Source organism: Macaca nemestrina, chromosome 19 (genome assembly GCF_043159975.1).
Source record: "Macaca nemestrina isolate mMacNem1 chromosome 19, mMacNem.hap1, whole genome shotgun sequence".
In the NCBI taxonomy this organism is placed as follows: domain Eukaryota; kingdom Metazoa; phylum Chordata; class Mammalia; order Primates; family Cercopithecidae; genus Macaca; species Macaca nemestrina.
In genome coordinates this window covers 35,510,109-35,537,839 of record NC_092143.1, presented here as the reverse complement: position 1 = coordinate 35,537,839, position 27,731 = coordinate 35,510,109, and positions in this window count along the sequence as shown.

Genomic DNA, 27,731 nt, shown 5'->3' with positions numbered 1-27,731 from the left:
AGAAGCCTTTCGCTAAGACAGTTCTTGTGGAATTGGCAAAGGGATATTTTGAAGCCCCTAGAGGGCTATGGTGAAAAAGGAAATATCCTCAGATGAATTCTGGAAAGAAGCTTTCTGAGAAACTGCTTAGTGTTCTGTTAATTCATCTCACAGAGTTACATCTGTATATCGTGGATGTCTTGGCTCTCCTTATTTCTGTGGAAAATAAGAACAGATATTTCGGATACCTTTGAAGACTAAAGGGACAAAGGAAATAAACTCCGATAACAAAGAGAAAGAAGCTTTCTGAGAAACTTCTTTGTGTTCTGTGAAATCATCTCACAGAGTTACAGCTTTCCCCTCAAGAAGCCTTTCGCTAAGACAGTTCTTGTGGAATTGGCAAAATGATATTTGGAAGCCCATAGAGGGCTATGGTGAAAAAGGAAATATCCTCAGATGAAATCTGGAAAGAAGCTTTCTGAGAAACTGCTTAGTGTTCTGTTAATTCATCTCACAGAGTTACGTCTGTATTTCCTGGATCTCTTTGCTAGCCTTATATCTGTGGAACCTGGGAACAGATATTTCGGATCCCTTCTAAGACTATAGGGCCAAAGTAAATATCCTCCGATAACAAAGAGAAAGAAGCTTTCTGAGACACTTCTTAGTGTTCTGTGAAATCATCTCACAGAGTTACATCTTTCCACTCAAGAAGCCATTCGCTAAGACAGTTCTTGTGGAATTCGCATAGTGATATTTGGAAGCCCTTAGAGGGCTATGGTGAAAAAGAAAATATCCCCAAATGAAATCTGGAACGAAGCTTTCTGAGAAACTGCTTAGTGTTCTGTTAACTCATCTCACAGAGTTACATCTGTATTTCGTGGATCTCTTGGCTAGCCTTATTTCTGTGGAATCTGAGAACAGATATTTCGGATCCCTTTGAAGACGATAGGGCCAAAGGAAATATCCTACGTTAACAAAGACAAAGAATCTTTCTGTGAAACTTCTTTCTGTTCTGTGAAATCATTTCACAGAGTTACAGCTTTCCCCTCAAGAAGCCTTTCGCTAAGACAGTTGTTGTGGAATTGGCAAAGTGATATTTGGAAGCCCATAGAGGGCTATGTTGAAACAGGAAATATCCTCAGATGAAATATGGAAAGAAGCTTTCTGAGAAACTGCTTAGTGTTCTCTTAATTCATCTCACAGAGTTACATCTGTATTTCGTGGATCTCTTTGCTAGCCTTATTTCTGTGGAATCTGAGAACAGATATTTCGGATCCCTTGGAAGACTATAGTGCCAAAGGAAATATCCTCCAATAACAAAGAGAAAGAAGCTTTCTGAGAAACTTCTTTGTGTTCTGTGAAATCATCTCACAGAGTTACAGCTTTCCCTTCAAGAAGCCTTTCGCTAAGACAGTTCTTGTGGAATTGGCAAAGTCATATTTGGAACCGCATAGTGGGCTATGGTGAAAAAGGAAGTATCCTCAGATGAAATCTGGAAGGAAGCTTTCTGAGAAACTGCTTAGTGTTCTGTTAATTCATCTCAAAGAGTTACACCTGTATTTCGTGGAACTCTTTCTAGCCTTATTTCTGCGGAATCTGAGAACGGATATTTCGGATCCCTTTGAAGACTCTAGGGCCAAAGGAAATATCCTCCGAGAACAGAGAGAGAGAAGCTTTCTGAGAAACTTCTTTGTGTTCTGTGAAATCATCTCACAGAGTTACAGCTTTCCCCTCAAGACGCCTTTCGCTAAGACAGTTGTTGTGGAATTGGCAAAGTGATATTTGGAAGCCCATGGACGGCTATGGTGAAAAAGGAAATATCCTCAGATGAAATCTGGAAAGAAGCCTTCTGAGAAACTGCTTAGTGTTCTGTTAATTCATCTCACAGAGTTACATCTGTATTTCGTGTATCTCTTTGCTAGCCTTATTTCTGTGGAATCTGAGAACAGATATTTCGGATCCCTTTGAAGACTATAGGGCCAAAGGAAATATCCTCCGATAACAAAGAGAAAGAAGCTTTCAGAGAATCTTCTTTGTGTTATGTAAAATCATCTCACAGGTTACAGCTTTCCCCTCAGGACGACTTTCGCTAAGACAGTTCTTGTGGAATGGGCAAAGTGATATTTGGAAGCCCCTAGAAGGCTATGTGAAAAAGGAAATATCCCCAGATGAAATCTGGAAAGAAACTTTCTGAGAAACTGCTTAGTGTTCTGTTAATTCATGTCACAGAGTTACATCTGTATATCGTGGATCTCTTGGCTAGCCTTATTTCTGTGGAATCTGAGAACAGATATATCGGATCCCTTGAAGACCCTAGGGCCAAAGGAAATATCCTCCGAGAACAGAGAGAGAGAAGCTTTCTGAGAAACTTCTTTGTATTCTTTGAAATCATCTCACAGAGTTACAGCTTTCCCCTCAAGAAGCCTTTCGCTAAGACAGTTCTTGTGGAATTGACAAAGTGATATTTGGAAGCCCTTAGAGGGCTATGGTGAAAAAGGAAATATCCTCAGATGAAATCTGGAAAGAAGATTTCTGAGAAACTGCTTAGTGTTCTGTTAATTCATCTCACAGTGTTACATCTGTATTTCATGGATCTCTTTGCTAGCCTTATTTCTGGGGAAGGTGAGAACAGATATTTCGGATCCCGTTGAAGTCTCTAGGTCCAAAGGAAATATCCTCCGATAACAAAGAGAAAGAAGCTTTCTGAGAAACTTCTTTGTGTTCTGTGAAATCATCTCACAGAGTTACAGCTTTCCCTTCAAGAAGCCTTTCGCTAAGACAGTTCTTGTGGAATTGGCAAAGTGATATTTGGAACCGCATAGAGTGCTATTGTGAAAAAGGAAATATCCTCTGATGAAATCTGGAAAGAAGCTTTCTGAGAAACTGCTTAGTGTTCTGTTAATTCATCTCACAGAGTTACATCTGTATTTCGTGGATCTCTTTGCTAGCCTTATTTCTGTGGAATCTGAGAACAGATATTTCGGATCCCTTTGAAAACGATAGGGCCAAAGGAAATATCCTCCGTTAACAAAGACAAAGAATCTTTCTGTGAAACTTCTTTCTGTTCTGTGAAATCATCTCACAGAGTTACAGCTTTCCCCTCAAGATGCCTTTCGCTAAGACAGTTGTTGTGGAATTGGCAAAGTGATATTTGGAAGCCCATAGAGGGCTATGGTGAAACAGGAAATATCCTGAGATGAAATCTGGAAAGAAGCTTTCTGAGAAACTGCTTAGTGTTCTGTTAATTCATCTCACAGAGTTACATCTGTATTTCGTGGATCTCTTTGTTAGCCTTATTTCTGTGGAATCTGAGAACAGATATTTCAGATCCCTTCTAAGACTATAGGGCCTAAGAAAATATCCTCTGATCACAAAGAGAAAGAAGCTTTCTGAGAAACTTCTTTGTGTTCTGTGAAATCATCTCACAGAGTTACAGCTTTCCCCTCAAAAGCCTTTCGCTAAGACAGTTCTTGTGGAATTGGCAAAGTGATATTTGGAAGCGCATAGAGGGCTATGGTGAAAAAGGAAATATCCTCACATGAAATCTGGAAAGAAGCTTTCTGAGAAACTGCTTAGTGTTCTGTTAATTCATCTCAGAGAGATACATCTGTATATCGTGGATCTCTTGGCTAGCCTTATTTCTGTGGAATCTGAGAACAGATATTTCGGATCCCTTTGAAGACTCTAGGGCCAAAGGAAATATCCTCCGATAACAAAGAGAAAGAAACTTTCACAGAAACTTCTTTGTGTTCAGTGAAATCATTTCACAGAGTTACAGCTTTCCCCTCAAGAAGCCTTTCGCTAAGACAGTTCTTGTGGAATTGGCAAAGTGATATTTTGAAGCCCATAGAGGGCTAAGGTTAAAAAGGAAATATCCTCAGATGAAATCTGGAAAGAAGCTTTCTGAGAAACTGCTTAGTGTTCTGTTTATTCATCTCACAGAGTTACATCTGTATATCGTGGATGTCTTGGCTATCCTTATTTCTGTGGAATCTAAGAACAGATATTTCGGATACCTTTGAAGACTAAAGGGTCAAAGGAAATAAACTCCGACAACAAAGAGAAAGAAGCTTTCTGAGAAACTTCTTTGTGTTCTGTGAAATCATCTCACAGAGTTACAGCTTTCCCCTCAAGAAGCCTTTCGCTAAGACAGGTCTTGTGGAATTGGCAAAGTGATATTTGGAAGCCCATAGAGGGCTATGGTGAAAAAGGAAATATCCTCAGATGAAATCTGGAAAGAAGCTTTCTGAGAAACTGCTTAGTGTTCTGTTAATTCATCTCACAGTGTTACATCTGTATTTCGTGGATCTCTTTGCTAGCCTTATTTCTGTGGAATCTGAGAACAGATATTTCGGATCCCTTTGAAGACTCTAGGGCCAAAGGAAATATCCTCCGATAACAAAGAGAAAGAAGCTTTCACAGAAACTTCTTTGTGTTCAGTGAAATCATCTCACAGAGTTACAGCTTTCCCCTCAAGAAGCCTTTCGCTAAGACAGTTCTTGTGGAATTGGCAAAGTGATATTTGGAAGCCTATAGAGGGCTATGGTGAAAAAGGAAATATCCTCAGATGAAATCTGGAAAGAAGCTTTCTGAGAAACTGCTTAGTGTTCTGTTAATTCATCTCACAGAGTTACATCTGTATTTCGTGGATCTCTTTGCTAGCCTTATTTCTGTGGAATGTGAGAACAGATATTTCGGATCCCTTTGAAGTCTCTAGGGACAAAGGAAATATCCTCCGATAACAAAGAGAAAGAAGCCTTCTGAGAAACTTCTTTGTGTTCTGTGAAATCATCTCACAGATTACAGCTTTCCCCTCAAGACGCCTTTCGCTAAGGCAGTTGTTGTGGAATTGGCAAAGTGATATTTGGAAGCCCCTAGAGGGCTATGTTGAAAAAGGAAATATCCACAGATGAAATCTGGAAAGAAGCTTTCTGAGAAACTGCTTAGTGTTCTGTTAATTCATCTCACAGAGTTACATCTGTATTTCGTGGATCTCTTTGCTAGCCTTATTTCTGTGGAATCTGAGAACAGATATTTCGGATCCCTTGGAAGACTACAGGGCCAAAGGAAATATCCTCCGATAACAAAGAGAAAGAGGCTTTCACAGAAACTTCTTTGTGTTCTGTGAAATCATCTCACAGAGTTACAGCTTTCCCCTCAAGAAGCCTTTCGCTAAGACAGTTCTTGTGGAATTGGCAAAGTGATATTTTGAAGCCCCTAGAGGGCTATGGTGAAAAAGAAAATATCCTCAGATGAATTCTGGAAAGAAGCTTTCTGAGAAACTGCTTAGTGTTCTGTTAATTCATCTCACAGAGTTACATCTGTATATCGTGGATGTCTTGGCTCTCCTTATTTCTGTGGAAAATAAGAACAGATATTTCGGATACCTTTGAAGACTAAAGGGACAAAGGAAATAAACTCCGATAACAAAGAGAAAGAAGCTTTCTGAGAAACTTCTTTGTGTTCTGTGAAATCATCTCACAGTGTTACAGCTTTCCCCTCAAGAAGCCTTTCGCTAAGACAGTTCTTGTGGAATTGGCAAAATGATATTTGGAAGCCCATAGAGGGCTATGGTGAAAAAGGAAATATCCTCAGATGAAATCTGGAAAGAAGCTTTCTGAGAAACTGCTTAGTGTTCTGTTAATTCATCTCACAGAGTTACGTCTGTATTTCCTGGATCTCTTTGCTAGCCTTATATCTGTGGAACCTGGGAACAGATATTTCGGATCCCTTCTAAGACTATAGGGCCAAAGGAAATATCCTCCGATAACAAAGACAAAGAAGCTTTCTGAGACACTTCTTAGTGTTCTGTGAAATCATCTCACAGAGTTACATCTTTCCCCTCAAGAAGCCATTCGCTAAGACAGTTCTTGTGGAATTCGCATAGTGATATTTGGAAGCCCTTAGAGGGCTATGGTGAAAAAGAAAATATCCCCAGATGAAATCTGGAACGAAGCTTTCTGAGAAACTGCTTAGTGTTCTGTTAACTCATCTCACAGAGTTACATCTGTATTTCGTGGATCTCTTGGCTTGCCTTATTTCTGTGGAATCTGAGAACAGATATTTCGGATCCCTTTGAAGACGATAGGGCCAAAGGAAATATCCTACGTTAACAAAGACAAAGAATCTTTCTGTGAAACTTCTTTCTGTTCTGTGAAATCATTTCACAGAGTTACAGCTTTCCCCTCAAGAAGCCTTTCGCTAAGACAGTTGTTGTGGAATTGGCAAAGTGATATTTGGAAGCCCATAGAGGGCTATGGTGAAACAGGAAATATCCTCAGATGAAATATGGAAAGAAGCTTTCTGAGAAACTGCTTAGTGTTCTGTTAATTCATCTCACAGAGTTACATCTGTATTTCGTGGATCTCTTTGTTAGCCTTATTTCTGTGGAATCTGAGAACATATATTTCGGATCCCTGAGAAGACTATAGGGCCAAAGAAAATATCCTCCGATCACAAAGAGAAAGAAGCTTTCTGAGAAACTTCTTTGTGTTCTGTGAAATCATCTCACAGAGTTACAGCTTTCCCGTCAAGAAGCCTTTCGCTAAGACAGTTCTTGTGGAATTGGCAAAGTGATATTTGGAAGCGCATAGAGGGCTATGGTGAAAAAGGAAATATTCTCAGATGAAATCTTGAAAGAAGATTTCTGAGAAACTGCTTAGTGTTCTCTTAATTCATCTCACAGAGTTACATCTGTATTTCGTGGATCTCTTTGCTAGCCTTATTTCTGTGGAATCTGAGAACAGATATTTCGGATCCCTTGGAATACTATAGTGCCAAAGGAAATATCCTCCAATAACAAAGAGAAAGAAGCTTTCTGAGAAACTTCTTTGTGTTCTGTGAAATCATCTCACAGAGTTACAGCTTTCCCTTCAAGAAGCCTTTCGCTAAGACAGTTCTTGTGGAATTGGCAAAGTGATATTTGGAACCGCATAGTGGGCTATGGTGAAAAAGGAAATATCCTCAGATGAAATCTGGAAGGAAGCTTTATGAGAAACTGCTTAGTGTTCTGTTAATTCATCTCAAAGAGTTACACCTGTATTTCGTGGATCTCTTTTCTAGCCTTATTTCTGCGGAATCTGAGAACGGATATTTCGGATCCCTTTGAAGACTCTAGGGCCAAAGGAAATATCCTCCGAGAACAGAGAGAGAGAAGCTTTCTGAGAAACTTCTTTGTGTTCTGTGAAATCATCTCACAGAGTTACAGCTTTCCCCTCAAGACGCCTTTCGCTAAGACAGTTGTTGTGGAATTGGCAAAGTGATATTTGGAAGCCCATGGACGGCTATGGTGAAAAAGGAAATATCCTCAGATGAAATCTGGAAAGAAGCCTTCTGAGAAACTGCTTAGTGTTCTGTTAATTCATCTCACAGAGTTACATCTGTATTTCGTGTATCTCTTTGCTAGCCTTATTTCTGTGGAATCTGAGAACAGATATTTCGGATCCCTTTGAAGACTATAGGGCCAAAGGAAATATCCTCCGATAACAAAGAGAAAGAAGCTTTCACAGAAACTTCTTTGTGTTCAGTGAAATCATCTCACAGGTTACAGCTTTCCCCTCAGGACGACTTTCGCTAAGACAGTTCTTGTGGAATGGGCAAAGTGATATTTGGAAGCCCCTAGAAGGCTATGTGAAAAAGGAAATATCCCCAGATGAAATCTGGAAAGAAACTTTCTGAGAAACTGCTTAGTGTTCTGTTAATTCATGTCACAGTGTTACATCTGTATTTCGTGGATCTCTTGGCTAGCCTTATTTCTGTGGAATCTGAGAACAGATATATCGGATCCCTTGAAGACCCTAGGGCCAAAGGAAATATAATCCGAGAACAGAGAGAGAGAAGCTTTCTGAGAAACTTCTTTGTATTCTTTGAAATCATCTCACAGAGTTACAGCTTTCCCCTCAAGAAGCCTTTCGCTAAGACAGTTCTTGTGGAATTGACAAAGTGATATTTGGAAGCCCTTAGAGGGCTATGGTGAAAAAGGAAATATCCTCAGATGAAATCTGGAAAGAAGATTTCTGAGAAACTGCTTAGTGTTCTGTTAATTCATCTCACAGTGTTACATCTGTATTTCATGGATCTCTTTGCTAGCCTTATTTCTGGGGAATGTGAGAACAGATATTTCGGATCCCTTTGAAGTCTCTAGTTCCAAAGGAAATATCCTCCGATAACAAAGAGAAAGAAGCTTTCTGAGAAACTTCTTTGTGTTCTGTGAAATCATCTCACAGAGTTACAGCTTTCCCTTCAAGAAGCCTTTCGCTAAGACAGTTCTTGTGGAATTGGCAAAGTGATATTTGGAACCGCATAGAGTGCTATTGTGAAAAAGGAAATATCCTCTGATGAAATCTGGAAAGAAGCTTTCTGAGAAACTGCTTAGTGTTCTGTTAATTCATCTCACAGAGGTACATCTGTATTTCGTGGATCTCTTTGCTAGCCTTATTTCTGTGGAATCTGAGAACAGATATTTCGGATCCCTTTGAAAACGATAGGGCCAAAGGAAATATCCTCCGTTAACAAAGACAAAGAATCTTTCTGTGAAACTTCTTTCTGTTCTGTGAAATCATCTCACAGAGTTACAGCTTTCCCCTCAAGATGCCTTTCGCTAAGACAGTTGTTGTGGAATTGGCAAAGTGATATTTGGAAGCCCATAGAGGGCTATGGTGAAACAGGAAATATCCTCAGATGAAATCTGGAAAGAAGCTTTCTGAGAAACTGCTTAGTATTCTGTTAATTCATCTCACAGAGTTACATCTGTATTTCGTGGATCTCTTTGTTAGCCTTATTTCTGTGGAATCTGAGAACAGATATTTCAGATCCCTTCTAAGACTATAGGGCCTAAGAAAATTTCCTCTGATCACAAAGAGAAAGAAGCTTTCTGAGAAACTTCTTTGTGTTCTGTGAAATCATCTCACAGAGTTACAGCTTTCCCCTCAAAAGCCTTTCGCTAAGACAGTTCTTGTGGAATTGGCAAAGTGATATTTGGAAGCGCATAGAGGGCTATGGTGAAAAAGGAAATATCCTCAGATGAAATCTGGAAAGAAGCTTTCTGAGAAACTGGTTAGTGTTCTGTTAATTCATCTCACAGAGTTACATCTGTATATCGTGGATGTCTTGGCTCTCCTTATTTCTGTGGAAAATAAGAACAGATATTTCGGATACCTTTGAAGACTAAAGGGACAAAGGAAATAAACTCCGATAACAAAGAGAAAGAAGCTTTCTGAGAAACTTCTTTGTGTTCTGTGAAATCATCTCACAGAGTTACAGCTTTCCCCTCAAGAAGCCTTTCGCTAAGACAGTTCTTGTGGAATTGGCAAAATGATATTTGGAAGCCCATAGAGGGCTATGGTGAAAAAGGAAATATCCTCAGATGAAATCTGGAAAGAAGCTTTCTGAGAAACTGCTTAGTGTTCTGTTAATTCATCTCACAGAGTTACGTCTGTATTTCCTGGATCTCTTTGCTAGCCTTATATCTGTGGAACCTGGGAACAGATATTTCGGATCCCTTCTAAGACTATAGGGCCAAAGGAAATATCCTCCGATAACAAAGAGAAAGAAGCTTTCTGAGACACCTCTTAGTGTTCTGTGAAATCATCTCACAGAGTTACATCTTTCCCCTCAAGAAGCCATTCGCTAAGACAGTTCTTGTGGAATTCGCATAGTGATATTTGGAAGCCCTTAGAGGGCTATGGTGAAAAAGAAAATATCCCCAGATGAAATCTGGAACGAAGCTTTCTGAGAAACTGCTTAGTGTTCTGTTAACTCATCTCACAGAGTTACATCTGTATTTCGTGGATCTCTTGGCTAGCCTTATTTCTGTGGAATCTGAGAACAGATATTTCGGATCCCTTTGAAGACGATAGGGCCAAAGGAAATATCCTACGTTAACAAAGACAAAGATTCTTTCTGTGAAACTTCTTTCTGTTCTGTGAAATCATTTCACAGAGTTACAGCTTTCCCCTCAAGAAGCCTTTCGCTAAGACAGTTGTTGTGGGTTTGGCAAAGTGATATTTGGAAGCCCATAGAGGGCTATGGTGAAACAGGAAATATCCTCAGATGAAATATGGAAAGAAGCTTTCTGAGAAACTGCTTAGTGTTCTGTTAATTCATCTCACAGAGTTACATCTGTATTTCGTGGATCTCTTTGTTAGCCTTATTTCTGTGGAATCTGAGAACATATATTTCGGATCTCTGAGAAGACTATAGGGCCAAAGAAAATATCCTCCGATCACAAAGAGAAAGAAGCTTTCTGAGAAACTTCTTTGTGTTCTGTGAAATCATCTCACAGAGTTACAGCTTTCCCCTCAAGAAGCCTTTCGCTAAGACAGTTCTTGTGGAATTGGCAAAGTGATATTTGGAAGCGCATAGAGGGCTATGGTGAAAACGGAAATATTCTCAGATGAAATCTTGAAAGAAGCTTTCTGAGAAACTGCTTAGTGTTCTCTTAACTCATCTCACAGAGTTACATCTGTATTTCGTGGATCTCTTTGCTAGCCTTATTTCTGTGGAATCTGAGAACAGATATTTCGGATCCCTTTGAAGACTACAGGGCCAAAGGAAATATCCTCCGATAACAAAGAGAAAGAAGCTTTCACAGAAACTTCTTTGTGTTCTGTGAAATCATCTCACAGAGTTACAGCTTTCCCCTCAAGAAGCCTTTCGCTAAGACAGTTCTTGTGGAATTGGCAAAGTGATATTTTGAAGCCCATAGAGGGCTATGGTGAAAAAGGAAATATCCTCAGATGAATTCTGGAAAGAAGCTTTCTGAGAAACTGCTTAGTGTTCTGTTAATTCATCTCACAGAGTTACATCTGTATATCGTGGATGTCTTGGCTCTCCTTATTTCTGTGGAATCTAAGAACAGATATTTCGGATACCTTTGAAGACTAAAGGGCCAAAGGAAATAAACTCCGATAACAAAGAGAAAGAAGCTTTCTGAGAAACTTCTTTGTGTTCTGTGAAATCATCTCACAGAGTTACAGCTTTCCCCTCAAGAAGCCTTTCGCTAAGACAGTTCTTGTGGAATTCGCAAAGTGATATTTGGAAGCCCATAGAGGGCTATGGTGAAAAAGGAAATATCCTCAGATGAAATCTGGAAAGAAGCTTTCTGAGAAACTGCTTAGTGTTCTGTTAATTCATCTCACAGAGTTACACCTGTATTTCGTGGATCTCTTTGTTAGCCTTATTTCTGCGGAATCTGAGAACAGATATTTCGGATCCCTTTGAAGACTATAGGGCCAAAGGAAATATCCTCCGTTAACAAAGACAAAGAAGCTTTCTGAGAAACTTCTTTGTGTTCTGTGAAATCATCTCACAGGTTACAGCTTTCCCCTCAAGAAGCCTTTCGCTAAGACAGTTCTTGTGGAATTGGCAAAGTGATATATGAAAGCCCATAGAAGGCTATGGTGAAACAGGAAATATCCTCAGATGAAATCTGGAAAGAAGCTTTCTGAGAAACTGCTTAGTGTTCGGTTAATTCATCTCACAGAGTTACATCTGTATTTCGTGGATCTCTTTGTTAGCCTTGTTTCTCTGGAATCTGAGAACAGATATTTCGGATCCATTTGAAGACTATAGGGCCAAAGGAAATATCCTCCGATCACAAAGAGAAAGAAGTTTTCTGAGAAACTTCTTTGTGTTCTGTGAAATCATCTCACAGAGTTACAGCTTTCCCCTCAAGAAGCCTTTCGCTAAGACAGTTCTTGTGGAATTGGCAAAGTGATATTTGGAACCGCATAGAGGACTATGATGAAAAAGGAAATATCCTCAGATGAAATCTGGAATGAAGATTTCTGAGAAACTGCTTAGTGTTCTGTTAATTCATCTCACAGATTTACACCTGTATTTCGTGGATCTCTTTTCTAGCCTTATTTCTGCGGAATCTGAGAACAGATATTTCGGATCCCTTTGAAGACTATAGGGCCAAAGGAAATATCCTCCGTTAACAAAGACAAAGAAGATTTCTGAGAAACTTCTTTGTGTTCTGTGTAATCGTCTCACAGAGTTAAAATTTTCCCCTCAAGAAGCCTTTCGCTAAGACAGTTCTTGTGGAATGGGCAAAGTGCTATTTGAAAGCCCATAGAGGGCTATGGTGAAACAGGAAATATCCTCAGATGAAATCTGGAAAGAAGCTTTCTGAGAAACTGCTTAGTGTTCTGTTAATTCATCTCACAGAGTTACATCTGTATTTCATGGATCTCTTTGCTAGCCTTATTTCTGTGGAATCTGAGAACAGATATTTCGGATCCCTTTGAAGACTATAGGGCCAAAGGAAATATCCTCCGATAACAAAGAGAAAGAAGCTTTCTGAGAAACTTCTTTGTGTTCTGTGAAATCATCTCACAGAGTTACAACTTTCCCCTCAAGAAGCCTTTCGCAAAGACAGTTCTTGTGGAATTGGCAAAGTGATATTTGGAAGCCCATAGAGGGCTATGGTGAAAAAGTAAATATCCTCAGATGAAATCTGGAAGGAAGCTTTCTGAGAAACTGCTTAGTGTTCTGTTAATTCATCTCACAGAGTTACATCTGTATTTCGTGGATCTCTTTGCTAGCCTTATTTCTGTGGAATCTGAGAACAGATATTTCGGATCCCTTTCAAGACTATAGGGCCAGAGGAAATATCCTCCGTTAAAAAAGACAAAGAAGCTTTCTGAGAAACTTCTTTGTGTTCTGTGAAATCATCTCACAGAGATACAGCTTTCCCCTCAAGAAGCCTTTCGCTAAGACAGTTCTTGTGGAATTGGCAAAGTGATATTTGGAAGTCCTTAGAGGGCTGTGGTGAAAAAGGAAATATCCTCAGATGAAATCTGGAGAGAAGCATTCTGAGAAAATGCTTAGTGTTGTGTAAATTCATCTCACTGAGTTACATCTATATTTCGTGGATCTCTTTGCTAGCCTTAATTCTGTGGAATCTGAGAACAGATATTTCGGACACCTTTGAAGACTATAGGGCCAAAGGAAATATCCTCCGATAACAAAGAGAAAGAAGCTTTCTGAGAAACTTCTTTGTGTTCTGTGAAATCATCTCACAGAGTTACAGCTTTCCCCTCAAGAAGCCTTTCGCTAGACAGTTCTTGTGGAATTGGCAAAGTGATATTTGGAAGCCCATAGAGGTCTATGTTGAAAAAGGAAATATCCACAGATGAAATCTGGAAAGAAGCTTTCTGTGAAACTGCTTAGTGTTCTGTTAATTAATCTCACAGAGTTACATCTGTATTTCGTGGATCTCTTTGCTAGCCTTATGTCTGTGGAATCTGAGAACAAATATTTCGGATCCCTTAGAAGACTATAGCCCCAAAGGAAATATCCTCCGATAACAAAGAGAAAGAAGCTTTCTGAGAAACTTCTTTGTGTTCTGTGAAATCATCTCACAGAGTTACAGCTTTCCCCTCAAGAAGCCTTTCGCTAAGACAGTTCTTGTGGAATTGGCAAAGTGATATTTGGAAGCGCATAGAGGGCTGTGGTGAAATAAAAATATCCTCAGATGAAATCTGGAAAGAAGCTTTCTGAGAAACTGCTTAGTGTTCTGTTAATTAATCTCACAGAGTTACATATGTATTTCGTGGATCTCTTTGCTAGCCTTATTTCTGTGGAATCTGAGAACAGATATTTCGGAACCCTTTGAAGACTAAAGGGCCAAAGGAAATATCCTCCGATAACAAAGAGAAAGAAGCTTTCTGAGAAACTTCTTTGTGTTCTCTGAAATCATCTCACAGAGTTACAGCTTTCCCCTCAAGAAGCCTTTCGCTAAGACAGTTCTTGTGGAATTGGCAAAGTGATATTTGGAACCGATTAGAGGGCTATGGTGAAAAAGGAAATATCCTCAGATGAAATCTGGTAAGAAGCTTTCTGAGAAAGTGCTTAGTGTTCTGTTAATTCATCTCACAGAGTTACATCTGTATTTCGTGGATCTCTTTGCCAGCCTTATTTCTGTGGATTCGAGAAGAGATATTTCTAATCCCTTTGAAGACTACCGGGCCAAAGGAAATATCCTCCGTTAACAAAGAGAAAGAAGCTTTCTGAGAAACTACTTTGTGTTCTGTGAAATCATCTCACAGAGTTACAGCTTTGCCCTAAAGAAGCCTTTCGCTAAGACAGTTCTTTTGGAATTGGCAAAGAGATATTTGGAAGCCCATGGAGGGCTATGGTGAAACAGGAAATATCCTCAGATGAAATCTGGAAAGAAGCTTTCTGAGAAACTGCTTAGCGTTGTGTTAATTCATCTCACAGCGTTACATCTGTATTTAGTGGATCTCTTTGCTAGCCTTATTTCTGTGTAATCTGAGAACAGATATTTCGGATCCCTTGGAAGACTATAGTGCCAAAGGAAATATCCTCCAATAACAAAGAGTAAGAAGCTTTCTCAGAAACTTCTTTGTGTTCTGGGAAATCATCTCACAGAGTTACAGCTTTCTCCTCAAGAAGCCGTTCGCTAAGACAGTTCTTGTGGAATTGGCAAAGTGATATTTGGAAGCCCATACAGGGCTATGGTGAAAAAGGAAATATCCTCAGATGAAATCTGGAAGGAAAAATTCTGAGAAACTGCTTTGTGTTCCGTTAATTCATCTCACAGATTTACATCTGTATTTCGTGGATCTCTTTGCTAGCTTTATTTCTGTGGAATCTGAGAACAGATATTTCGGATCCCTTTGAGGACTCTAGGGCCAAAGGAAATATCCTCCGATAACAAAGAGAAAGAAGCTTTCACAGAAACTTCTTTGTGTTCAATGAAATCATCTCACAGAGTTTCAGCTTTCATCTCATGAAGCCTTTCGCTAAGACAGTTCTTGTGGAATTGGCAAAGTGATATTTTGAAGCCCATGGAGGGCTAGGGTGAAAAAGGAAATATCCTCAGATGAAATCTGGAAAAAAGCTTTCTGAGAATCTGCTTAGTGTTCTGTTAATTCATCTCACAGAGTTACATCTGTATATTGTGGATGTCTTGGCTATCCTTATTTCTGTGGAATCTGAGAACAGATATTTCGGATACCTTTGAATACTAAAGGGCCAAAGGAAATAAACTCCGATAACAAAGAGAAAGAAGATTTCTGAGAAACTTCTTTGTGTTCTGTGAAATCATCTCACAGAGTTACAGCTTTCCCCTCAAGAAGCCTTTCGCTAAGACAGTTCTTTTGGAATTGGAAAGTGATATTTGGAAGCCCATAGAGGGCAATGGTGAAAAAGGAAATATCCTCAGATGAAATCTGTAAAAAAGTTCTCTGACAAAATGCTTAGTGTTCTGTTAATTCATCTCACAGAGGTACATCTGTATTTCTTGGATCTCTTTGCTAGCCTTCTTTCTCTGGAATCTGAGAACAGATATTTCGGATCCATTTGAAGACTATAGGGCCAAAGGAAATATCCTCCGATAACAAAGAGAAAGAAGCTTTCTGAGAAACTTTTTTTGTTCTGTGAAATCATCTCACAGAGTTACAGCTTTCCCCTCAAGAAGCCTTTCGCTAAGACAGTTCTTGTGGAATTGGCAAAGTGATATTTGGAAGCCCATAGAGAGCTATGGTGAAAAAGGAAATATCCTCAGATGAAATCTGGAAAGAAGGTTTCTGAGAAGCTGCTTAGTGTTCTGTTAATTCATCTCACAAAATTACATCTGTATTTCGTGGATCTTTTTGCTAGCCTTATATCTGTGGAACCTGGGAACAGATAATTCGGATCCCTTCTAAGACTATAGGGCCAAAGGAAATATCCTCCGATAACAAAGAGAAAGAAGCTTTCTGAGAAACTGCTTTGTGTTTTGTGAAATCATCTCACAGAGTTACAGCTTTCCCCTCAAGAAGCCATTCGTTAATACAGTTCTTGTGGAATTCGCATAGTGATATTTGGAAGCCCTTAGAGGGCTATGGTGAAAAAGAAAATATCCCCAGATGAAATCTGGAAAGAAGCTTTCTGAGAAACTGCTTAGTGTTCTGTTAATTCATCTCACAGAGTTACATCTGTATTTCGTGGATCTCTTGGCTAGCCTTATTTCTGTGGAATCTGAGAACAGATATTTCGGATCCCTTTGAAGACGATAGGGCCAAAGGAAATATCCTCCGTTAACAAAGACAAAGAATCTTTCTGTGAAACTTCTTTGTGTTCTGTGAAGTTATCTCACAGAGTTACAGCTTTCCCCTCAAGAAGCCTTTTGCTAAGACAGTTGTTGTGTAATTGGCAAAGTGATATTTGGAAGCCCATAGAGGGCTATGGTGAAACAGGAAATATCCTCAGATGAAATCTGGAATGAAGCTTTCTGAGAAATTGCTTAGTGTTCTGTTAATTCATCTCACAGAGTTACATCTGTATTTCGTGGATCTCTTTGCTGGCCTTATATCTGTGGAATCTGAGAACAGATATTTCGGATCCCTGAGAAGACTACAGGGCCAAAGAAAATATACTCCGATCACAAAGAGAAAGAAGCTTTCTGAGAAACTTCTTTGTGTTCTGTGAAATCATCTCACAGAGTTCCAGCTTTCCCCTCAAGAAGCTTTTCGCTAAGACAGTTCTTGTGGAATTGGCAAAGTGATATTTGGAAGCGCATAGAGGGCTACAGTGAAAAAGGAAATATCCTCAGATGAAATCTGGAAAGAAGCTTTCTGAGAAACTGCTTAGTGTTCTGTTAATTCATCTCAGAGATTTACATCTGTATTTCGTGGATCTCTTTGCTAGCCTTATTTCTGTGGAATCTGAGAACAGATATTTCGGATCCCTTGGAAGACTGTAGTGCCAAAGGAAATATCCTCCAATAACAAAGAGAAAGAAGCTTTCTGAGAAACTTCTTTGTGTTCTGTGAAATCATCTCACAGAGTTACAGCTTTCCCCTCAAGAAGCCTTTCGCTAAGACAGTTCTTGTGGAATTGGCAAAGTGATATTTGGAAGCCCTTAGAGGGCTGTGGTGAAAAAGGAAATATCCTCAGATGAAATCTGGAGAGAAGAATTCTGAGAAAATGCTTAGTGTTGTGTTAATTCATCTCACAGAGTTACATCTGTATTTCGTGGATCTCTTTGCTAGCCTTAATTCTGTGGAATCTGAGAACAGATATTTCGGACACCTTTGAAGACTATAGGGCCAAAGGAAATATCCTCCGATAACAAAGAGAAAGAAGCTTTCTGAGAAACTTCTTTGTGTTTTGTGAAATCATCTCACAGAGTTACAGCTTTCCCCTGAAGAAGCCTTTCGCTAAGACAGTTCTTGTGGAATTGGCAAAGTGATATTTGGAACCGCGTAGAGGGCTATGTTGAAAAAGGAAATATCCTCAGGTGAAATCTGGAAAGAAGCTTTCTGAGAAACTGCTTAGTGTTCTGTTAATTCATCTCACAGAGTAACATCTGTATTTCGTGGACTTCTTTGCTAGCCTTATTTCTGTGGAATCTGAGAACAGATATTTCGGATCCCTTTGAAGACTATAGGGCCAAAGGAAATATCCTCCGTTAGCAAAGACAAAGAAGCTTTCTGAGAAACTTCTTTGTGTTCTGTGAAATCATCTCACAGAGTTACAGCTTTGCCCTCAAGAAGACTTTCGCTATGACAGTTCTTTTGTAATTGGCAAAGTGATATTTGGAAGCCCCTAGAGGGCTATGGTGAAACAGGAAATATCCTCAGATGAAATCTGGAAAGAAGTTTTCTGAGAAACTGCTTAGTGTTCTGTTAATTAATCTGACAGAGTTACATATGTATTTCGTGGATCTCTTTGCTAGCCTTATTTCTGTGGAATCTGAGAACAGATATTTCGGATCCCTTTGAAGACTATAGTGCCAAAGGAAATATCCTCCGATAACAAAGAGAAAGAAGCTTTTTGAGGAACTACTTTGTGTTCTGTGAAATCATCTCACAGAGTTACAGCTTTCTCCTCAAGAAGCCTTTCGATAAGACAGTTTTTGTGGAATTGGCAAAGTGATATTTGGGAGCGCATAGAGGGCTATGGTGAAAAAGGAAATATCCTCTGATGAAATCTGGAAAGAAGCTTTCTGAGAAACCGCTTAGTGTTCTGTTAATTAATCTCACAGAGTTACTTCTGTATTTCGTGGATCTCTTTGATAGCCTTATTTCTGTGGAATCTGAGAACAGATATTTCGGATCCCTTTGAAGACTATAGGGCCAAAGGAAATATTCTCCGATAACAAAGAGAAAGAAGCTTTCTGAGAAACTTCTTTGTGTTCTGTGAAATCATTTCACAGAGTTACAGCTTTCCCCTCAAGAAGCCTTTCGCTAAGACAGTTCTTGTGGAATTGGCAAAGTGATATTTGGAAGCCCATAGAGGGCTATGGTGAAAAAGGAAATATCCTCAGATGAAATCTGGAAAGAAGCTTTCTGAGAAACTGCTTAGTGTTCTGTTAATTACTCTCACACAGTGACATCTGTATTTCGTGGATCTCTTTGCTAGCCTTATTTCTGTGGAATCTGAGAACAGATATTTCGGATCCCTTTGAAGACTATAGGGCCAAAGGAAATATCCTCCGTTAAAAAAGACAAAGAAGCTTTCTGAGAAACTTATTTGTGTTCTGTGAAATCATGTCACAGAGTTACAGCTTTCCCCTCAAGAAGCCTTTTGCTAAGACATTTCTTGTGGAATTGGCAAAGTGATATTTGGAAGCCCATAGAGGGCTAGGGTGAAACAGGAAATATCCTCAGATGAAAACCGGAAAGAAGATTTCTGAGAAACTGCTTAGTGTTCTGTTAATTCATCTCACAGTGTTACATCTGTATTTCGTGGATCTCTTTGCTAGGCATATTTCTGTGGAATCTGAGAACAGATATATCGGATCCCTTTGAAGACTCTAGGGCCAAAGGAAATATCCTCTGATAAGAAAGAGAAAGAATCTTTCTGAGAAACTTATTTGTGTTCTGTGAAATCATCTCACAGAGTTACAGCTTCCCCCTCAAGAAGCCTTTCGCTTAGACTGTTCTTGTGGAATTGGCAAAGTGATATTTGGAAGCACTTAGAGGGCTATGGTGAAAAAGGAAATATCCTCAGATGAAATCTGGAAAGAAACATTCTGAGAAACTGCTAAGTGTTCTGTTAATTCATCTCACAGAGTTACATCTGTATTTCGTGGATCTCTTAGCTAGCCTTATTTCTGTGGTATCAGAGAACAGATATTTCGGATCCCTTTGAAGACTATAGGGCCAAAGGAAACATCATCCGATAACAAAGAGAAAGAAGCTTTCTGAGAAACTTCTTTGTGTTCTGTGAAATCATCTCTCAGGTTACAGCTTTCCCCTCAAGACGCCTTTCGGTAATACAGTTCTTGTGGAATTGGCAAAGTGATATTTGGAAGCCCCTAGAGGGATATGGTGAAAAAGGATATATCCTCAGATGAAATCTGGAAAGAAGCTTTCTGAGAAACTGCTTAGTGTTCTGTTAATTCATCTCACAGAGTTCCATCTGTATATCGTGGATCTCTTGGCTATCCTTATTTGTGTGGAATCTAAGAACAGATATTTCGGATCCCTTTGAAGACTATAGGGCCAAAGGAAATAAACTCCGATAAAAAAGACAAAGAAGCTTTCTGAGAAACTTCTTTGTGTTCTGTGAAATCATCTCACAGAGTTACAGCTTTCCCCTCAAGAAGCCTTTCGCTAAGACAGTTCTTGTGGAATTGGCAAAGTGATATTTGGAAGCCCATAGAGGGCTATGGTGAAAAAGGAAATATCCTCAGATGAAATCTGGAAAGAAGCTTTCTGAGAAACTGCTTAGTGTTCTGTTAATTACTCTCACACAGTGACATCTGTATTTCGTGGATCTCTTTGCTAGCCTTATTTCTGTGGAATCTGAGAACAGATATTTCGGATCCCTTTGAAGACTATAGGGCCAAAGGAAATATCCTCCTTTAAAAAAGACAAAGAAGCTTTCTGAGAAACTTATTTGTGTTCTGTGAAATCATGTCACAGAGTTACAGCTTTCCCCTCAAGAAGCCTTTTGCTAAGACATTTCTTGTGGAATTGGCAAAGTGATATTTGGAAGCCCATAGCGGGCTAGGGTGAAACAGGAAATATCCTCAGATGAAAACTGGAAAGAAGCTTTCTGAGAAACTGCTTAGTGTTCTGTTAATTCATCTCACAGAGTTACATCTGTATTTCGTGGATCTCTTTGCTAGCCATATTTCTGTGGAATCTGAGAACAGATATATCGGATCCCTTTGAAGACTCTAGGGCCAAAGGAAATATCCTCTGATAAGAAAGAGAAAGAATCTTTCTGAGAAACTTATTTGTGTTCTGTGAAATCATCTCACAGAGTTACAGCTTCCCCCTCAAGAAGCCTTTCGCTTAGACTGTTCTTGTGGAATTGGCAAAGTGATATTTGGAAGCACTTAGAGGGCTATGGTGAAAAAGGAAATATCCTCAGATGAAATCTGGAAAGAAACATTCTGAGAAACTGCTTAGTGTTCTGTTAATTCATCTCACAGAGTTACATCTGTATTTCGTGGATCTCTTTGCTAGCCTTATTCTGTGGTATCAGAGAACAGATATTTCGGATCCCTTTGAAGACTATAGGGCCAAAGGAAACATCATCCGATAACAAAGAGAAAGAAGCTTTCTGAGAAACTTCTTTGTGTTCTGTGAAATCATCTCACAGGTTACAGCTTTCCCCTCAAGACGCCTTTCGGTAATACAGTTCTTGTGGAATTGGCAAAGTGATATTTGGAAGCCCCTAGAGGGATATGGTGAAAAAGGAAATATCCTCAGATGAAATCTGGAAAGAGGCTTTCTGTGAAACTGCTTAGTGTTCTGTTAAATCATCTCACAGAGTTACATCTGTATTTCGTGGATCTCTTTGCTAGCCTTATGTCTGTGGAATCTGAGAACAGATATTTCGGATCCCTTAGAAGACTATAGCCCCAAAGAAAATATCCTCCGATAACAAAGAGAAAGAAGCTTTCTGAGAAACTTCTTTGTGTTCTGTGAAATCATCTCACAGAGTTACAGCTTTCCCCTCAAGAAGCCTTTCGCTAAGACAGTTCTTGTGGAATTGGCAAAGTGATATTTGGAAGCGCATAGAGGGCTGTGGTGAAATAAAAATATCCTCAGATGAAATCTGGAAAGAAGCTTTCTGAGAAACTGCTTAGTGTTCTGTTAATTAATCTCACAGAGTTACATCTGTATTTCGTGGATCTCTTTGATAGCCTTATTTCTGTGGAATCTGAGAACAGATATTTCGGAACCCTTTGAAGACTAAAGGGCCAAAGGAAATATCCTCCGATAACAAAGAGAAAGAAGCTTTCTGAGAAACTTCTTTGTGTTCTCTAAAATCATCTCACAGAGTTACAGCTTTCCCCTCAAGAAGCCTTTCGCAAAGACAGTTTTTGTGGAATTGGCAAAGTGATATTTGGAACCGATTAGAGGGCTATGGTGAAAAAGGAAGTATTCTCAGATGAAATCTGGTAAGAAGCTTTCTGAGAAAGTGCTTAGTGTTCTGTTAATTCATCTCACAGAATTACATCTGTATTTCGTGGATCTCTTTGCTAGCCTTATTTCTGTGGATTCGAGAAGAGATATTTCGAATCCCTTTGAAAACTACAGGGCCAAAGGAAATATCCTCCGTTAAGAAAGAGAAAGAAGCTTTCTGAGAAACTTCTCAGTGTTCTGTGAAATCATCTCACAGAGTTACAGCTTTCCCCTAAAGAAGCCTTTCGCTAAGACAGTTCTTTTGGAATTGGCAAAGAGATATTTGGAAGCCCATGGAGGGCTTTGGTGAAACAGGAAATATCCTCAGATGAAATCTGGAAAGAAGCTTTCTGAGAAACTGGTCAGTGTTGTGTTAATTCATCTCAAAGCGTTACATCTGTATTTAGTGGATCTCTTTGCCAGCCTTATTTCTGTGGAATCTGAGAACAGATATTTCGGATCCCTTGGAAGACTATAGTGCCAAAGGAAATATCCTCCAATAACAAAGAGAAAGAAGCTTTCTCAGAAACTTCTCTGTGTTCTGGGAAATCATCTCACAGAGTTACAGCTTTTGCCTCAAGAAGCCGTTCGCTAAGACAGTTCTTGTGGAATTGGCAAAGTGATATTTGGAAGCCCATAGAGGGCTATGGTGAAAAGGAAAATATCCTCTGATGAAATCTGGAAAGACGCATTCTGAGAAACAGCTTAGTGTTCTGTTAATTCATGTCACAGAGTTACATCTGTATTTCGTGGATCGCTTTGCTAGCCTTATTTCTGTGGAATCTGAGAACAGATATATCGAATCCCTTAGAAGACTATAGGGCCAAAGGAAATATCCTCCGATAACAAAGAGAGAGAAGCTTTCTGAGAAACTTCTTTGTGTTCTGTGAAATCATCTCACAGAGTTACAGTTTCCCCTCAAGAAGCCTTTCGCTAAGACAGTTCTTGTGGAATTGGCAAAGTGATATTTGGAAGTCCTTAGTGGGCTATGGTGAAAAAGGAAATATCCTCAGATGAAATCTGGAAAGAAGCTTTCTGAGAAACTGCTTAGTGTTCTGTTAATTCATGTCTCAGAGTTACATCTGTATTTCGTGGATATCTTTGCTAGCCTTATTTCTGTGGAATCTGAGAACAGATATTTCGGATCCCTTTGAAGACTATAGGGCAAAAGGAAATATCCTCTGATAACAAAGAGAAAGGTTTTCTGAGAAACTTCTTTGTGTTCTGTGAAATCATCTCACAGGTTACAGCTTTCCCCTCAAGACGACTTTCGCTAAGACAGTTCTTGTGGAATTGGCAAAGTGATATTTGGAAGCCCCTAGAGGGCTATGGTGAAAGAGGAAATATCCTCAGATGAAATCTGGAAAGAAGCTTTCTGAGAAACTGCTTAGTGTTCTGTTAATTCATCTCACAGAGTTACATCAGTATTTCGAGGATCTCTTCTAGCCTTATTTCTGTGGAATCTGAGAAGAGATATTTCCGATCCCTTTGAAGACTATAGGGCCAAAGGAAATATCCTCCGATAACAAAGAGAAAGAAGCTTTCTGAGAAACTTCTTTGTGTTCTGTGAAATCGTCTCACAGAGTTACAGCTTTCCCCTCCAGAAGCCTTTCGCTAAGACAGTTCTTGTGGAATTGGCAAAGTGATATTTGGAAGCCCATGGAGGGCTATGGTGAAAAAGGAAATACCCTCAGATGAAATCTGAAAAGAAGCTTTCTGAGAAACTGCTTAGTGTTTTTTTAATTCATCTCACAGAGTTACATCTGTATTTCGTGGATCTCTTTGCTAGCCTTATTTCTGTGGAATCTGAGAACAGTTATTTCGGATCCCTTTAAAGACTTTAGGGCCAAAGGAAATATCCTCCGATAACATAGAGAAAGAATCTTTCTGAGAAACTTCTTTGTGTTCTGTGAAATCATCTCACAGAGTTACAGCTTTCCCCTCAAGAAGCCTTTCGCTAAGAGAGTTCTTGTGGAATTGGCAAAGTGATATTTGGAAGCGCATAGAGGGCTATGGTGAAAAAGGAAATATCCTCAGATGAAATCTGGAAAGAAGCTTTCTGAGAAACTGCTTAGTGTTCTTTTAATTCATCTCACAGAGTTACATCTGTATTTCGTGGATCTCTTTGCTAGCCTTTTTTCTTGGAATCTGAGAACAGATATTTCGGATCCCTTTGAAGACAATAGTCCCAAAGGAAATGTCCCCCGATAACAAAGAGAAAGAAGTTTTCTGAGAAACTTCTTTGTGTTCTGTGAAATTATATCACAGAGTTACAGCTTTCCCCTCAAGAAGCCTGTCGTAAGACAGTTCTTGTGGAATTCGCAAAGAGATATTTGGAAGCCCATAGAGGGCTATGGTGAAAAAGGAAATAACCTCTGATGAAATCTGGAAAGAAGCTTTCTGAGAAACTGCTTAGTGTTCAGTTAATTCATCTCACCGAGTTACATCTGTATTTCGTGGGTCTCTTTTCTAGCCTTATTTCTGTGGTCTCTGAAAAAAGATATTTCGGATCCCTTAGAAGAATATAGGGCCAAAGGAAATATCCTCCGATAACAAAGAGAAAGAAACTTTCTGAGAGACTCCTTTGTGTTCTGTGAAATCATCTCACAGAATTACAGCTTTAACCACAAGAAGCCTTTCGCTAAGACAGTTCTTGTGGAATTGGCAAAGTGATATTTGGAAGCCCATAGAGGGCTATTGTGAAAAAGGAAATATCCTCAGATGAAATCTGGAAAGAAGCTTTCTGAGAAACTGCTTAGTGTTCTGTTAATTCATCTCACATAGTTACATCTGTATTTCGTGGATTTCCTTGCTAGCCTTATTTCTGTGGAATCTGAGAACAGATATTTCAGATTCCTTTGAAGACTATAGGACCAAAGGAAATATTCTGCGATAACAAAGAGAAAGATGCTTTCTGAAAAACTTCTTTGTGTTCTCTGAAATCATCTCACAGAGTTACAGCTTTCCCCTCAAGAAGCCTTTCGCTAAGACAGTTCTTGTGGAATTGGCAAAGTGATATTTGGAAGACCGTAGAGGGCTATGTTGAAAAAGGAAATATCCTCAGATGAAATCTGGAAAGAAGCTTTCCGAGAAACTGCTAAGTGTTCTGTTAATTCATCTCACAGAGTTACATCTGTATTTCGTGGATTTCTTTACTCGACTTATTTCTGTGAAATCTGAGAACAGATATTTCGTATCCCTCAGAGGACTATAGTTCCAAAGAAAATATCCTCCAATAACAAAGAGAAAGAAGCTTTCCGAGAAACTTCTTTGTGTTCTGTGAAATCATCTCACAGAGTTACAGGTTTCCCCTCAAGAAGCCTTTCGCTAAGACAGTTCTTGTGGAATTGGCAAAGTGATATTTGGAAGCCCATAGGGGGCTACGGTTAAAAAGGAAATATCCTCAGATGAAATCTGGAAAGAAACTTTCTGAGAAACTGCTTAGTGTTCTGATAATTCATCTCACAGAGTTACATCTGTATTTCGTGGATCTCTTTGCTAGCCTTATTTCTGTGGAATCTGAGAACAGATATTTCGGATCCCTTTGAAGACTATAGGGCCAAAGGAAATATCCTCCGATAACAAAGCGAAAAAAGCTTTATGAGAAACTTCTTTGTGTTCTGTGAAATCATCTCACAGAGTTACAGCTTTCCCCTCTAGAAGCCTTTCGCTAAGACAGTTCTTGTGGAATTGGCAAAGTGATATTGGAAGCCCATAGAGGGCCATGGTGAAAAAGGAAATATCCTCAGATGAAATCTGGAAAGAAGCTTTAGGAGAAACTGCTTAGTGTTCTGTTAATTCATCTCACAGAGTTACATCTGTATTTCGTGGATCTCTTTGCTAGCGTTATTTCTGTGGAATCTGACAACAGATATTTCGGATCCCTTTGAAGACTATAGGGCCAAAGGAAATAACCTCCGATAAAAAAGAGAAAGAAGCTTTCTGAGAAACTTCTTTGTGTTCTTTGAAATCATCTCACAGAGTTACAGCTTTCCCCTCAAGAAGCCTTTCGCTAAGAGAGTTCTTGTGGAATTGGCAAAGTGATATTTGGAAGCGCGTAGAGGGCTATGGTGAAAAAGGAAATATCATCAGATGAAATCTGGAAAGAAGCTTTCTGAGAAACTGCTTAGTGTTCTGTTAATTCATCTCACAGAGTTACATCTGTATTTCGTGGATCTCTTTGCTAGCCTTACTTCTGTGGAATCTGAGTACAGATATTTCGGATCACTTTGAAGACTATAGGGCCAAAGGAAATATCCTCCGATAACAAAGAGAAAGAAGCTTTCTGAGAAACTTCTTTGTGTTCTGTGAAATCATCTCACAGAGTTACAGCTTTCCCCTCAAGAAGCCTTTCGCTAAGACAGTTTTTGTGGAATTGGCAAAGTGATATTTGGAAGCCCATAGAGGGCTATGGTGAAAAAGGAAATATCCTCAGATGAAATCTGAAAAGAAGCTGTCTGAGAAATTTCTTAGTGTTCTGTTAATTCATCTCACAGTGTTACATATGTATTTCCTGCATCTCTTTGTTAGCCTTATTTCTGTGGAATCTGAGAACAGATATATCGGATCCCTTAGAGGACTATAGGGCCAAAGGAAATATCCTCCGATAACAAAGAGAAAGAAGCTTTCCGAGAAACTTCTTTGTGTTCTGTGAAATCATCTCACAGAGTTACAGCTCTCCCCTCAAGAAGCCTTTCACTAAGACAGTTCTTGTTTAATTGGCAACGTCATATTTGGAAGCCCTTAGAGGGCTATGGTTAAAAAGGAAATATCCTAAGATGAAATCTGGAAAGAAGCTTTCTGAGAAACTACTTAGTGTTCTTTTAATTAATCTCACAGAGGTACATCTGTATTTCGTGGATCTCTTTGCTAGTCTTATTATTGTGGAATCTGAGAACAGATATTTCCTTTCCCTTTGAAGACTATAGGGCCAAAGGAAATATCCTCCGATAACAAAGAGAAAGAAGCTTTCTGAGAAACTTTTTTGTGTTCTGTGAAATCATCTAGCAGAGTTACAGCTTTCACCTCAAGAAGCCTTTCGCTAAGACAGATCTTGTGTAATTGGAAAAGTGATATTTGGAACCGCATAGATGGCTATGGTGAAAAAGGAAATATCCTCAGATGAAATGTGGAAAGAAGCTTTCTGAGAAACTGCTTAGTGTTCTGTTAATTCATCTCACAGAGTAACACGTGTATTTCGTGGATCTGTTTGCTAGAGTTATTTCTGTGGAATCTGACAACAGATATTTCGGATCCCTTTGAAGACTATAGGGCCAAAGGAAATATCCTCCGATAACAAGGAGAAAGATGTTTTCTGAGAAACTCCTTTGTGTTCTGTGAAATCATCTCACAGAGTTACAGCTTTACCCACAAGAAGCCTGAGTTAAGACAGTTCTTGTGGAATTGGCAAATTGATATTTTAAAGCCCATAGAGGGCTGTTGTGAAAAAGGAAATATCCTAAGATGAAATCTGGAAAGAAGCTTTCTGAGAAACTGCTTAGTGTTCTGTTAATTCATCTCACAGAGTTACATCTGTATTTCGTGGATATCTTGGCTAGCCTTATTTCTGTGGAATCTGAGAACAGATATTTCGGATCTCTTTGAAGACTATAGGGCCAAAGGAAATATCCTCCGATAACAAAGAGAAAGATGCTTTCTGAGAAATTCTTTGTGTTCTGTGAAATCATCTCACAGAGTTACAGCTTTCCCCTCAAGAAGCCTTTCGATAAGACAGTTCTTGTGGAATTGGCAAAGTGATATTTGGAAGCCCATAGAGGGCTATGGTGATAAAGGAAATATCCTCCGATGAAATCTGGAAAGAAGCTTTCTGAGAAACTGCTTAGTGTTCTGTTAATTCATCTCACATAGTTACATCTGTATTTCGTGGATCTCTTTGCTAGCCTTATTTCTGTGGAATATGAGAAAAGATATTTCGGATCCTTAGAAGACAATAGAACCAAAGGAAATATCCTCCGATAACAAAGAGAAAGAAGCTTTCTGAGAAACTTCTTTGTGTTCTGTGAAATCATCTCACAGAGTTACAGCTTTCCCCTCAAGAAGCCTTTCTCTAAGACAGTTCTTGTGGAATTGGCAAAGTGATATTTGGAAGCCCATAGAGGGCTACGGTGAAAAAGGACATATCCTCAGATGAAATCTGGAAAGAAGCTTTCTGAGAAACTGCTAAGTGTTCTCTTAATTCATCTCACAGAGTTACATCTGTATTTCGTGGATCTCTTTGCAAGCCTTATTAATGTGCAATCTGAGAACAGATATTTCGATCCCTTAGAAGACTATAGTGCCAAAGGAAATATCCTAAAATAACAAAGAGAAAGAAGCTTTCTGAGAAACTTCTTTGTGTTCTGTGAAATCATCTCACAGA